Here is a 12,244-nt window from a genome sequence, read left to right as displayed (position 1 = left end):
GGCCTGGGCTCACAAGCAGCAAGAAACATTAACATCACACAAATGCCAGGCAATTACCATCTCCAATAAGAGAAAATCTAACTATCACAGCATGATATTGAAGTGTCATCACTGAATCCTCCACTTTTGATATCTTGGGGGTTACCATTCACCAAAACGTCAACTGGACTTACCACATAAATATAGTGGTGAGTGGAGCAGGTCAGAGTCATAGAGTCATAGAGATGTACAGCATGGAAACAGACCCTTCGTTTCAACCCATCCATGCTGACCAGATATCCCAACCTAATCTAGTCCCACTGCCAGCACCCGGCCCATATCCCTCCAAACCCTTCCTATTCATAGACCCATCCAAATGCCTCTTAAATGTTGCAATTGTACCAGCCTCCACCACTTCCTCTGGCATCTCATTCCATACCCGTATCACCCTCTGCGTGAAAAAGTTGCCCCTTAGGTCTCTTTTATATCTTTCTCCTCTCACCCTAAACCTATGCCCGCTAGTTCTGTACTCCCCGACCCCAGGGAAAAGACTTTGCCTATTTACCCTATCCATGCCCCTCATAATTTTGTAAACTTCTATAAGGTCACCCCTCAGCCTCCGACACTCCAGGGCTAGGAATACTGTGGTGAGTTACTCACCTCCTGACTCTCTAAAGCCTTTAAACCATCTACAAGTCACAAGTCAGGAGTATGATGGGATACTCCCCATTTGTCTGGATGAGTTCGGCTCCAATAACAGCAAAGAATCTTGACAAAGCAGTCCTCTTGACTGGCACCATAACCACAAGCATCCACTTCCTTCACTACTGATGTTCAGAAGCAACATTGCATACTAAATATAAGATGCACTACAGAAATTCATCAAACATCCTGAGTCAGCACCTTTTAAAACCAAAATACTTCCATCTAGAAGGACAACAGCAACAGATATAATAGGAACACCATGACCTTCAAGTTCCCTTCCAAGCCACGCACCAACCTTACTTGGAAATATATCCCCGTTCCTTCACATTTGCCGGATGAAAATCCTGGAATTCCCTCCCTAATGGTATTGTGGTTCAATGTACAGCTTGTGGATAGCAACAGTTCAAAAATCAGCTCACCACCACCTACTCAAAGGCAACTTGGGGTGGGCAATAAATGCTGGTCAGCAAGTGATGCCCAGGTCTCATGAGTCAATAAAAAAATACAAATACGATAAACTGCGGTGAATGCAGGAAATAGTCTGCACTGTGATAAAGAATGCAGTGGGAGATGTATATTAGAAAGGAGAGGAATTACATTCCTGAAAAGAAGAACAACAAAGTAGAACAGCGGAGTGTGCAGTAATGGAGTTCTCCGATCCTGTAAAGACTGAAGGCAAAATATTGTGTACTCTCCCATCCTAGCTGTAAGCCTGGTAAAACTAGCCAGATCAAGTATTTCTTAAATGTGTCAATGTTGCCCGATTCAACCTGTCCATATGGTAGCAAGTTTCACATTCTCAGCACTTTGTGTAAAATAATTTCTTCCAAATAATTTGGTGTGTTCCTGCTAGTTTATATTCATGCTTCCTTTGTCCATACTCACTCACAAAAGTAAACAGTTTTTCTGTGTCTATCCTCTCAAGATCCTTATAACTAACTCACCTAGATTACAATGTTTCAATAGTCAGGAACAGATAGTTGAGTTTCACTTGATACAGTATAATGATTGTACAGAGGTTGTGAAACCATTAGTGAAATTATTCAGCTTTTTAAAAAGTGACTGTGGTTACAGTAAAGTCCTGATGTTTTAAAACTCTATTTGGTTATCCAGATTACCTTGGAAAAATATACTTCACACACAATGTTGGAATTAGACTAGACTGTTTGTATTACCATAACAGCATAAAATATAGGAGCAGAAGTAATTGATTCAGTGCATATGCTCCACAATTGAACAAGATCTGACAATTCTCATCTCCAATTTCTTGCCTTTTCCCTATAATGGTTGATTACTTGATGGATGAAAAATCTATCTCAACCTTAAATAAAGGTAACCACCCAGCCTTGACAGACCTTTGTGATAATGAATTCCACTGATTTACTAGCGTCTCCAATCTGTGTCTTATATAGGTGACCTCTTATTCTGACATTATGCTTTCTGGTCCAATACTCTCCAGCATGTGGAATAACCTCCCCACATCTACCAAATCATGTCCCTAAGAAGGCTGCCTCTCATTCTTTTAAACTCCAATGAATAAAAGCCCAGTCTGGTCATGTGAAAATTCCTCCTTACTCAGGATCAATTTCGTGAATGTTCTCTGAACTGCCACTAATGCCAATGTATCTTTCCTTAGATAAGGGGCCAAAACTATTCTTAGTATTCATGCTGTGTTCTAACTAAAGCCTTGTATTATGTTAGCAAGGCCTCTCCATTTTTATACTCCATTCGCTTTGAAGTAAACGCCAAACTTTCATTTGCCTTCCCTATTTGCTGTTGAACATGTATCCTAGCTTTTTGTGATTTATAATTTACAAACCCTTTTGCAATATAGCTTTTTGTGAGCTTTTTCCATTTAAATAATATTCAATTTCTCTTTTCTTCCTTTAAAGGAACAAATTCTGACAAGAAAATGTCTGGATCCACTAGATTAACTCTTGAAGTGAAAGATGACCATGACCCCAAACACAACAGTATGCACCTTATTCTAAAATGAGAGGGAGAGATTTAATCCAAATGCATTTGTGTTCATGTAAAAAGTGATGATCTTTTCTACTTTCATGTTACAATGTATTCAATTTTCTCAAAATTCTTCTACTGAAAGATATGGACTTCCCATCCTGGTCTAATATTGCAAATTAAATGATCATATTTACCCATTGAAAATGAATGGATTTTTTAAAATCAATGCTCCAGCTGGAAAGCATAAACCTACTTGTCTTGGAGGTCATAAATGTATTTGTAAATTATTCACCCAAATCCTCTAGTTATTCTATTGATGAAAGGAAAGGTTACAGAAACTTTACTCTTCATAACGGATGAAATCCTGCCTACTACAGCAAATGTGAGATTTGGATTTATTTCAAAGGACAAAGGGTTGCCAGACTTCAAATGACGTCAATCTAAGGCGGTTGATATACTTTATACTTAGTGCTAAGGTTGAAGCCTTGTTCACTGAGAGTATTAAGAAATAATAGTATTCATGATACAGAAGTAGCATCACAAATGTGATAACTTTTAGTTCTTCATTTAAGCAGACAAAATCATGTGTGCAATCCCAATTGTATGATAGATCATACAAAAGCAAGCAAACATTTTATTAGTTTTATTGAATTTCTGAAAATCTGATTAACAGCTAACTTAATTATTTTCCCCAAACTGATACTCTACACATAAATTTAATATGCAAATCCTGTTGATCCAAGTAGAAGAGCAGAAAGGTAAGTGTGCATACTTGGATAAATTTTTCATTACATCATTCATCTTATATCAGTCTCAATGTTAAACTCTTGAAAAATCACTTCAACCCACTAGAATTGTCTAGAAAGAAGGCAGAAATTTCTTTCTTCAGATGTTGTGAATTGGAATTTGTAGTTGTTAATGCTGAAGCAGTGCTTTTGCAGTGTAATGGTAGTGTCTCTACTTATGAACCAGGAAGTCATTTATAAGCACTACCTGCTCCAAAATTATGTGATAGCATCCTTGAACAGGATGATTAAAAAATACCTATGTGCTGGATGAATAGAAAATTGCCAATATAACATTTTCTTCAAAAAGAGAAGGAAACAGAATAATAGGTAACTATAGACATGTTAGCTTACAATATGTTCCTGAAAAAATGTTAGTCTATATTAAGAGATGTATTAGGAAAGATTTTGAAATACAGCATTTGATCAAGTAGAGACTACATGGCATCATAAAGGAGAAATCATGCCAGACAAGCAGGACAGGTAAAGGAGAAGTGGTGGATGTAACATATTTGGATAAGGTACCATACATTAGGTTACATTAGGAGTCTGTAGTGTTGGATGTAGCATAGATGGAGGATTGGCTAACCAATAGAAAGCAGAGAGTTGGGATAAGGGGAACATTTTCACGATGGTAACTTGCCATAGAGATCAGTGCTAAGGCCACAATTATTTACATTATATACTAATGATGTGGATGAGGAAAGTGACTGTACTATACCCAAGTTTGTGGATGATACAAAAATATGTGGAAGGCTAGTGGTGAAGATGACATATATGGACGAGGGAATCAGTGCCAAAAACTTGGCACATGGAATATAATGTGAGTTACTAAGATATTATGCACATTTGCAGAAATTTAGAGGAGTTGAATATCATTGAAATGGAGGAAGACTGCAGAAAGTTATAGCACAGTGGGATTTATAAAAAGAAATCACTAAAAGCAGGAAGGTTATCAGCTATGAGGGAAGGCAAATGGTATGCTGGCCTTTATTTCAAAGGGAATAGAGTATAAAAATGGGGTTTCTTGTTTTTCTGTATATTTCCCAGAGGATGGGGAGATGGATGCTTTCAATTTGTCGGCTCTGAATGTTTCTGCCCTGGCATTTACAGCTTTTAACACTGTGCAGCGCAATCAAGCAGAAGGCAGAATTTCCTTAACTTAAAAGACTCAATTTCTCCCCTTCCTTACTTCAAAAAGCCCAATATTGTACAGCACAGCTCAAAAATATACAATACTTGATTTTCAAGTTGCAAACCTCGTGTGGTATTTCAATTAGAAAGCAGTCCGACTTCAACTTCAGTTTACAGTGCCAAAAAAAGAAAGATATGGAGTCTGTTACATTAAAACTTCCTGTATAAAGTGTTAAAAATCACACAACACCAGGTTATAGTCCAACAGGTTTATTTGGAAGCACTAGCTTTCGAGACCCTGCCTCTTCAACAGGTAGTTGTGGAACATGACCATATTGCACACAGTTTATAGCAAAAGTTTTAAAGTGTCATGGAGTTATGATATATTAAACAACTTTAGTTAAAAATTACACAACACCAGGTTATAGTTCTTAAGCAAATTTAGATTAAATTTTTCATCTTTTAGAATGGTATATGGTAGTTTAGATTCTTTAATATTTAGTCTCAGAATTACATTCTCAAGATGGCATCAGCTTATCTAATAATAGGTATCATCTCAGCTCAGACAATGCATTAAACGTGTGAAGGTAAAGTCTGTACCAATATTGAATCAATTCTATTTCTAAAGTGGGGCTTATAGAATCTTCATGGATTTATGCAGTTTTTGAGCAAAATAAATGTAATTGTCCACTCTAGTCCAACACTGGCACCTCCAAATCATGTATAAAGTGTTAGAAATTTAGGATAATTTGTTATCACCTTAGAAGCAAATGCAGAAAGGCCAAAATCTATTTATTTATCTATTGATTTATTTTGTTACAAAATACAGTAAAAAGTGTTGTATAGGGTCACCAGTTTCTGGTACCATCTTAAAACACACAAAAAAACCAAAGCATAGAACATAAAGGCATAAAAATAATGAAATAAAGAAAAAGTGCTCAACTTTACAGTCCTTTGTGTTAAGTGCTCTGCCATGGGCCTGGTAGCCAGGTTCAAGTCCTTTTCATCGTGCTGCCCCCACTGGAACAAAAGACGCACTCTTCAGTGCCATCTTCCCTCCACTGCCGCCCACTGACTATGAGTCCTCATTGCACCTGGCCAATGCAGACATCACCGTTGCTGCTGGGAACTGCACTGGCCCAACCTCGACTCCGTCATTCACATGAGGCTGTTTCAGGCATACCTCGCTGATGCAGCCACTCCCGATGCTGCCAGGTCTTGTACTGGGTCCAAACTAGCCTCTGCCACTGTCTCCATGAATCTGCACTAGACACAGACACATCCAGGAACTCAAATTGCCTCTGCCACAGTAGCCATGAGGTAGGACCACATTAGCCATGTAGAAGCTGCAAATTCACCTCCAAGGCTGTGCCATGAGTCCACACCGGGCTCACTCGAGTTTTCACTGGGTTTACTTGCTGCTATCGATGCGGTCAGCAAAACAGACCTCTTCAACAAGAGGTAAATAAAATAAAAGGAAAAAATGAAAAAAGAGAAAAAGTGCTCTTTGGGCTTGCAATATTGCAAATGCAAAGATAAAATAACTGGCTCATTCAATCATATGCAATGTTTCTTGATCTATGGATTTCCTGGTGAAATATTATACTTGCTATGGGGAAAAAAGAACTTCCAAAATGCTAATATTTTATGTGTTAAAAAGGCATCATCACAATTTATTAGAAAGAACAATTATAATTTAGATAGCACTTTATCATTTCATGACACAATAAAGCACTTAATAGCCAATAAATTTCTTGTTGAAACACATTCTCTGTTATGTAGGTAAATTTGGTCACTTTGATTGGAATAAAGTAGTGCAACTGAAATAATTACTAAATAGATCAGTTGAGGGAAGTATGTTGACCAACGTAATTCTCTATATCTTCTTCAAATTATGTCAAAGGATCTTTAATATGTTTTGATGGGCAGCTAGAACTTAGGTTTAATGATCAACTGCAATTGCATCACTAAAGGAACAATCTCTCAGCACAATATGACAGATGATTCTTTATTAGATGCTCAATTGTTAAAATAGATCTTGAATCCATAACTTCTGAAACAGAAACAATTATGATGCTGCCTGACCTGTTGAGTTTCCACAGCACTTTCTGCTTTTATTTCAAATTTCCTGCATCAATGGCATTTCGCTTTGCAACAACTCTAATGACTGACCGAGATTGACATTTTGTCAATAGATGGTTTAATTTTTGATTAAGTCAATTAATGCAGGGCAACTCCTGTCAAGCAAATCCACAAATTATATGTGTTTTCAAAAATGAAATAAACAGACTACTGTAACTATAGATGTTTCCGCCTCACATTGATAACTGGTAAAATAACAGGTAATTGGGAAAACCTGAGAATTATTTGTTAAAAAATAATTCTAGCAATGCCATGTATCTAACTATCACAAACTTTTGAAGTGGAGAATTCTGCCCCACAAGCCCTTGGATTTATAAGGAAGTAACATCTCTAACAAACATTGACAAGACCATTTACACATCTATATTGTCACAAATCTTGAATAAGAATTCACCTAAAAACTGTAACACAAGCTTAAGGCAGTGAGTGCTTAACATAAATGTTAGATTCTAAGAATTGACCGAAAGATTGTAACAGTTATGGGCTCGTTATTAACTAGAGATATAGATATGAAGTGAACTGCACCAACAGTTTTTCAAATTATGGTATTCTTTCTGAAGCATATGGATGGATATTAGAAGGAGCAAGGGTTGGTGTTATTGAGCCTAAGAGATAGGTAAAACTATCAAAAGACTTGGGGAAAAATACACTTGGGCAGAGCTAAGTTGATTGAGCAATGGGTCAGAAATTGCTGTAACAGGAATATCTCTTGACATTTGGAATGATACATTTTCCTCTACTCTTCAACTCAAAAGTGATTTGCGCTCCAACTTGCTGGTTGAAGTGTGAATGAATAATAACATGTTCAGGAAATCTGGGAGCCAATGAATGGCAAAATCAACCATACATTTCTGTATTAATTAAGATGTAAAGAGTGAGAAATAAATTGAATAACTGAAATGAATGGTGAGTTAGAGTGAATGAACTAGAGTCAAATGGGGTACAGAAAGAAATAAAGAGAGTAAAGGAAAGATCATTTGACATATATAAAAAACTCTGACAACAATTCACTATTTGGAGAATTGAGAATTGTTTTAAATTATTCACTCTCGCTCAGAGAATTTGATTGACTCACATTAGTTACTGTGCTGTTAAAAGAATACTTGTCATGCTAATTACCAGTCTTAACTTTATATAGTAAGTTTATTAGAATTTTAATGTACACATCCAACAATGTCTTAAAGATACTAGGAAAGTTAAGGCTGATATACTAATGTGCAAATCTAATGGCAGGAAATCTGAATTGTCCAGCAGCTTGTGGTGATTTGCAGTTACTGAATACTACTTCCTTTCCACAAGTTACTACATGGCCTTTCATGTTATTTTGCCAGGAAATGTAGTCCATAATGCCAAATGTCATGTGAAATAACTCCACAGAGTCTGGTATCCCATCACCAAGTCACTGTTTATTTATATGTGCATAGAACTTGACTCTGGTCCCACTTCTTAAGAGCCAGTTTTCAGAATGAACAGAACCTCTGACACACCTGTTTATATCTGTCAGCCAGGGTTCCCTGATTGGACCAGGTTAACAGTCTCAGTCAAAGAACTCATATTCCTTGAGCTTCACCTGGCTGACCATATTACAACATCATGAATACAAGAAAAACCTGAAAACCTGTTTAATGTTTAGCATACAACTAACTAGAAAAAATGGTGAAAGAAATGAGGGTGTGAACATAGATTCAATTCTTCTCACATTAGATTTTCCAGTCTTTGCAAAATATAACTAGGAAAACTACCTACTAGCATAACATCAGATATATGTGCAATGAATTGACTGCTATTTTTAAAATTCAACATTTTTGCCTTGTGCATGAGTAAATTGCAAATAAAATTCCTGTTCCAACAAAATTTATTGCTGTGACCTTGAATCACCCTTAAGGCTCCAATTTCATATTTTCCATTTCCTCTCCAATTCTTCATTTGAACTTGAAACAAGGTTTTTATTTGCAAAATGTGATGTTTCGACTGAGGGCAGTAACCAAATAGGTGTCTTGTTGAAATTCATACACTTACATTTTAATATCCATGAGAAACTGTGTTGATATTGCACAAATATCAGTTCCCATTACTGCAACCAGAAAACAGTGGCATTCTGTGACCACCCTTCTACATTGGAATCCATATTGTGGAGATAAGCTTCATCCTGTAAACCATGAATCCGAATGATCCATAAAAATTTGCAGAAGGGCATGTTAAAATTGAAATTTTAATGACACTCTCCTTCGTCTCAGCACCATCTTAAATCACTGACTAGAATGACATCATTTGCATCCATAATAATAATAATACAAGGACCTGTGGGAAAACCTCAATGTAACCAATAAGAACTGAGAGTGAAGGGTGCTGGCCTTATCAGAAATTGGGGACATCTTCACCTGGTAGTGAATAATTTATCCACCAACTTGTAAAACCTGTTCTTGTGCTGGCTACAGTGAGGTTACAACATATCCATGGACTTAAATAAGTGTTTACAACCTCTCATGCAAACTAAGATGGCTGAGAAACCAATGCAAGAGCTCCATGATAAGTAGCACAATCAACATTTAGGGTAAAATGCTGACCCCAAACTAGGTACTGAACTATAATGGAGAGCTGTATACATGGGAACTGTTAGCAGAACCTGAAGAGTAAAAACCACCTTATGTCATGAATGAGTATTAAGCCAGTTTCTGGCAATTAATAATACTGATGAAGGGAGAGATCACTGTCAGTTTGACCTTAACATTAAGCTACATGCTGTGTGTCATTGCATCGCTTTCAGCTTTAGTTATTACTAAAGCCAGATTTCAATGTATTAACTATTGACAATAAGATTATCTAAACACAAAAGTATATTTTAAAGTGATGCAGTAGGACCTGCATTCATTTTGCTGTTTCAGACCTGGTTGCCATCTTTAAACTGCACCTGAGCCTGTTCAACTGTTGGTTGCAAAAGTTCCAGGCATTAAAATTAATAGCCTCCTTTGAGAATTTTGTTTCCTACTTTTTCGAATGTTGAAAACTCATCAATATTTTATACATGTCTTTTACACAACCTCTTTGAGGTAAGTTATTCATGTCCTTTTATGATGAAATCTTGGGCAAATTCCTTTGGATATTTTCTTGCCACATTTGAAATTTCCTGATCATAGTTTACCAGAATTGTTTTGCACTTGTCCATTGAGAACCACAAGAGTGCAACTTAGTAACATGATAGAACTGATAAAGCATCTATGGTGTGATCTGTTGACCTTACAGTATGGTAATGAAAACTAGAGACAAGGTATGGCATCCAACACATCTTAACTTAATCATTTAAGTAAAATAATAAAAATAAATTGTTGTAAGATAGAATCTTGCTACAACTCATCATTACGTAAGATCCGTCTGGTAGATTTGCTGTCACCAGCCTCTTTCCTGATTGGGAATTACAATGGCAGCTTGGTCTAATGTGAGAGAAGAAAATGACCTGGTCTTCTAATGAGGAGATGCTCTTATCTTAAGAAAAATGTAGTTTATTGCATGACAACAGCTTGATATAAGTTATGTTAGTAGGCCCTTAAGTGTAACCTTTAATATTCAACAAAGAAAATAGTTTTGAGTCCACTTATGGTGTTGAAAAAAAATGATCAGAAACATATTTAAGTGTACATTTAACTAAAGATAAGGAAACTCATTTTCAAAACTTTTTATTACAATCCAATCAGAGATTTATTTGAAATAAAAATATGGGGTGTTAAATTTAGTTACCCCAAGAAGAAACAGGGAGATCATGATGTGAGATCAAGAAGCACCCAGTGCAGGAAACATGTCAAGATCAGAGTGGCTACTAATTTACATGATTATGCCATTCAGTTGACAATACCACATCTCTGAATGGCCACAGGTCTCAGCAAAGGACCCAAATACTGTGGAAGTCTAGTACCTGTTAAGCTGCACCAGATAAATCGACATCTCTTTAACTATATGTTTTGTTCAACTTATGAATCATCTCATAATATTTGAAATACTGGTCTATTCTTTTGAATTAAGAAGTATTATTTTCTTCTACTTCAGACTACTATATATTATATTTAGTGAGTATTATATTCATAGTCCCAATTATGGCAGCAAGTAATATTTCGCGATTCCAACAGATTTCAAAGTTGTAGATATGATAGCTAAGCCCCACTTTTATTCACTCATGATTTGAGTGAAGAAATGATACTGCAGATCCTTTGCTGTTGTACAATTCACTGTTACTCTATTTTTAGATTTTGATTGATGGCAAATGACATCAGTGTTTGAGCATCTTACAAGAGCGTGGAGTTCAGAGGAACAGGGAAATAAACACAGCTGCTTCTTCTTTGAAATTGCATGGTTCTGTCAAATCAGGATTTCTCTAAACTACAGATAAAAATACCTAATTTTTAAGACTTTCTGTTACAACCTAATCAAATGTTCATTCTAAATAAAAATGTAGGGTGATAAATTTAGTAACCTCCAAAAATGAATGGGTAGATCATGATGCGTGATCAAGCTGCACCTTTATTTCTGATACAGAAAGTATAACGTTGTGTGACTACTAACAAATATGACTGCAGTGTGAAACCAGCAATACTGCACTGTTGAGAAGCTGCATGTGTCAGAAGGATGTCCAACTCTGTGAGAGGCTAGCAACTGTTAAGTCATACTGCTTAAAATAGAAGTGTCTTCTGCCTAGCTTTTGAAGTCACCAAGCAGGTCCATTTAAAGTCTCCACTTCTGAAAGTCAATAACTTTCCACCACCAATGTTGTAGTTGCAGTTGTAGCACTGTGTGGGACCAGTAGGGCAGGCAAATGCGCATAGAAAACAACCACCAAGAGAATGCGCAAGATTGATTAGTTGAAGCTTGTATCCAATATTGTATGTAACCTATACTTTGGATTGGAATATTTATTTTATGATGACTTTTAGATTTGCATTTTGTCCAAATACATGCTGTGATGATCAGTAATCAACCAAAGTTAAGATATGGAACTATTGATGCATGAGGAATTGGGATTACATTAATTAAACTTGCAATCAGGTCTGTTGTTCACTGTCAGCCTCGCCAAACAAGGGATATCGAGGTTTTGCTCTTTGTCCTGTTCCTCAGCTGTTCTGGCTTAGAGTTGGTGGCATGGGCTTTACCCTCATGATTGTGAGGTTATATGGCAGACCACTCAAATATGCACACCACTCTGTTACTTGCTGCAGAGTCCTTCTGATCTTACCCAGGCAGTGGAAGTCTTTGTCACCAAGTCACCATTGATTGCTGTATTCTGTTAGAGCACTCAGGTGTCAGTTTGTAATTATGAGTCTTTGATAACTTCTTCAGAATCTTTTCAGTTTTGCTGCTTCTTTTGCAACTGAACAAACATCTTCCATGCTAGAGTTATTTTTGTCCATGCTCACACACTTGTGTGTTTACTTGCAGATGACACAAGACTCTCTATCAATTTTACCAACTTTAAAGAATGCCAGATAGCACCAATATTTGTACTTTCATACCACCAGCAAATACAAATCAAAATATGTTTAGACATGTTG

This window comes from Chiloscyllium plagiosum, unplaced genomic scaffold (assembly GCF_037043375.1).
Source record: "Chiloscyllium plagiosum isolate Xiang-an unplaced genomic scaffold, Cpla_swu_hap1 HiC_scaffold_19, whole genome shotgun sequence".
Lineage (NCBI taxonomy): Eukaryota > Metazoa > Chordata > Chondrichthyes > Orectolobiformes > Hemiscylliidae > Chiloscyllium > Chiloscyllium plagiosum.
This window is presented reverse-complemented; position numbering follows the sequence as displayed.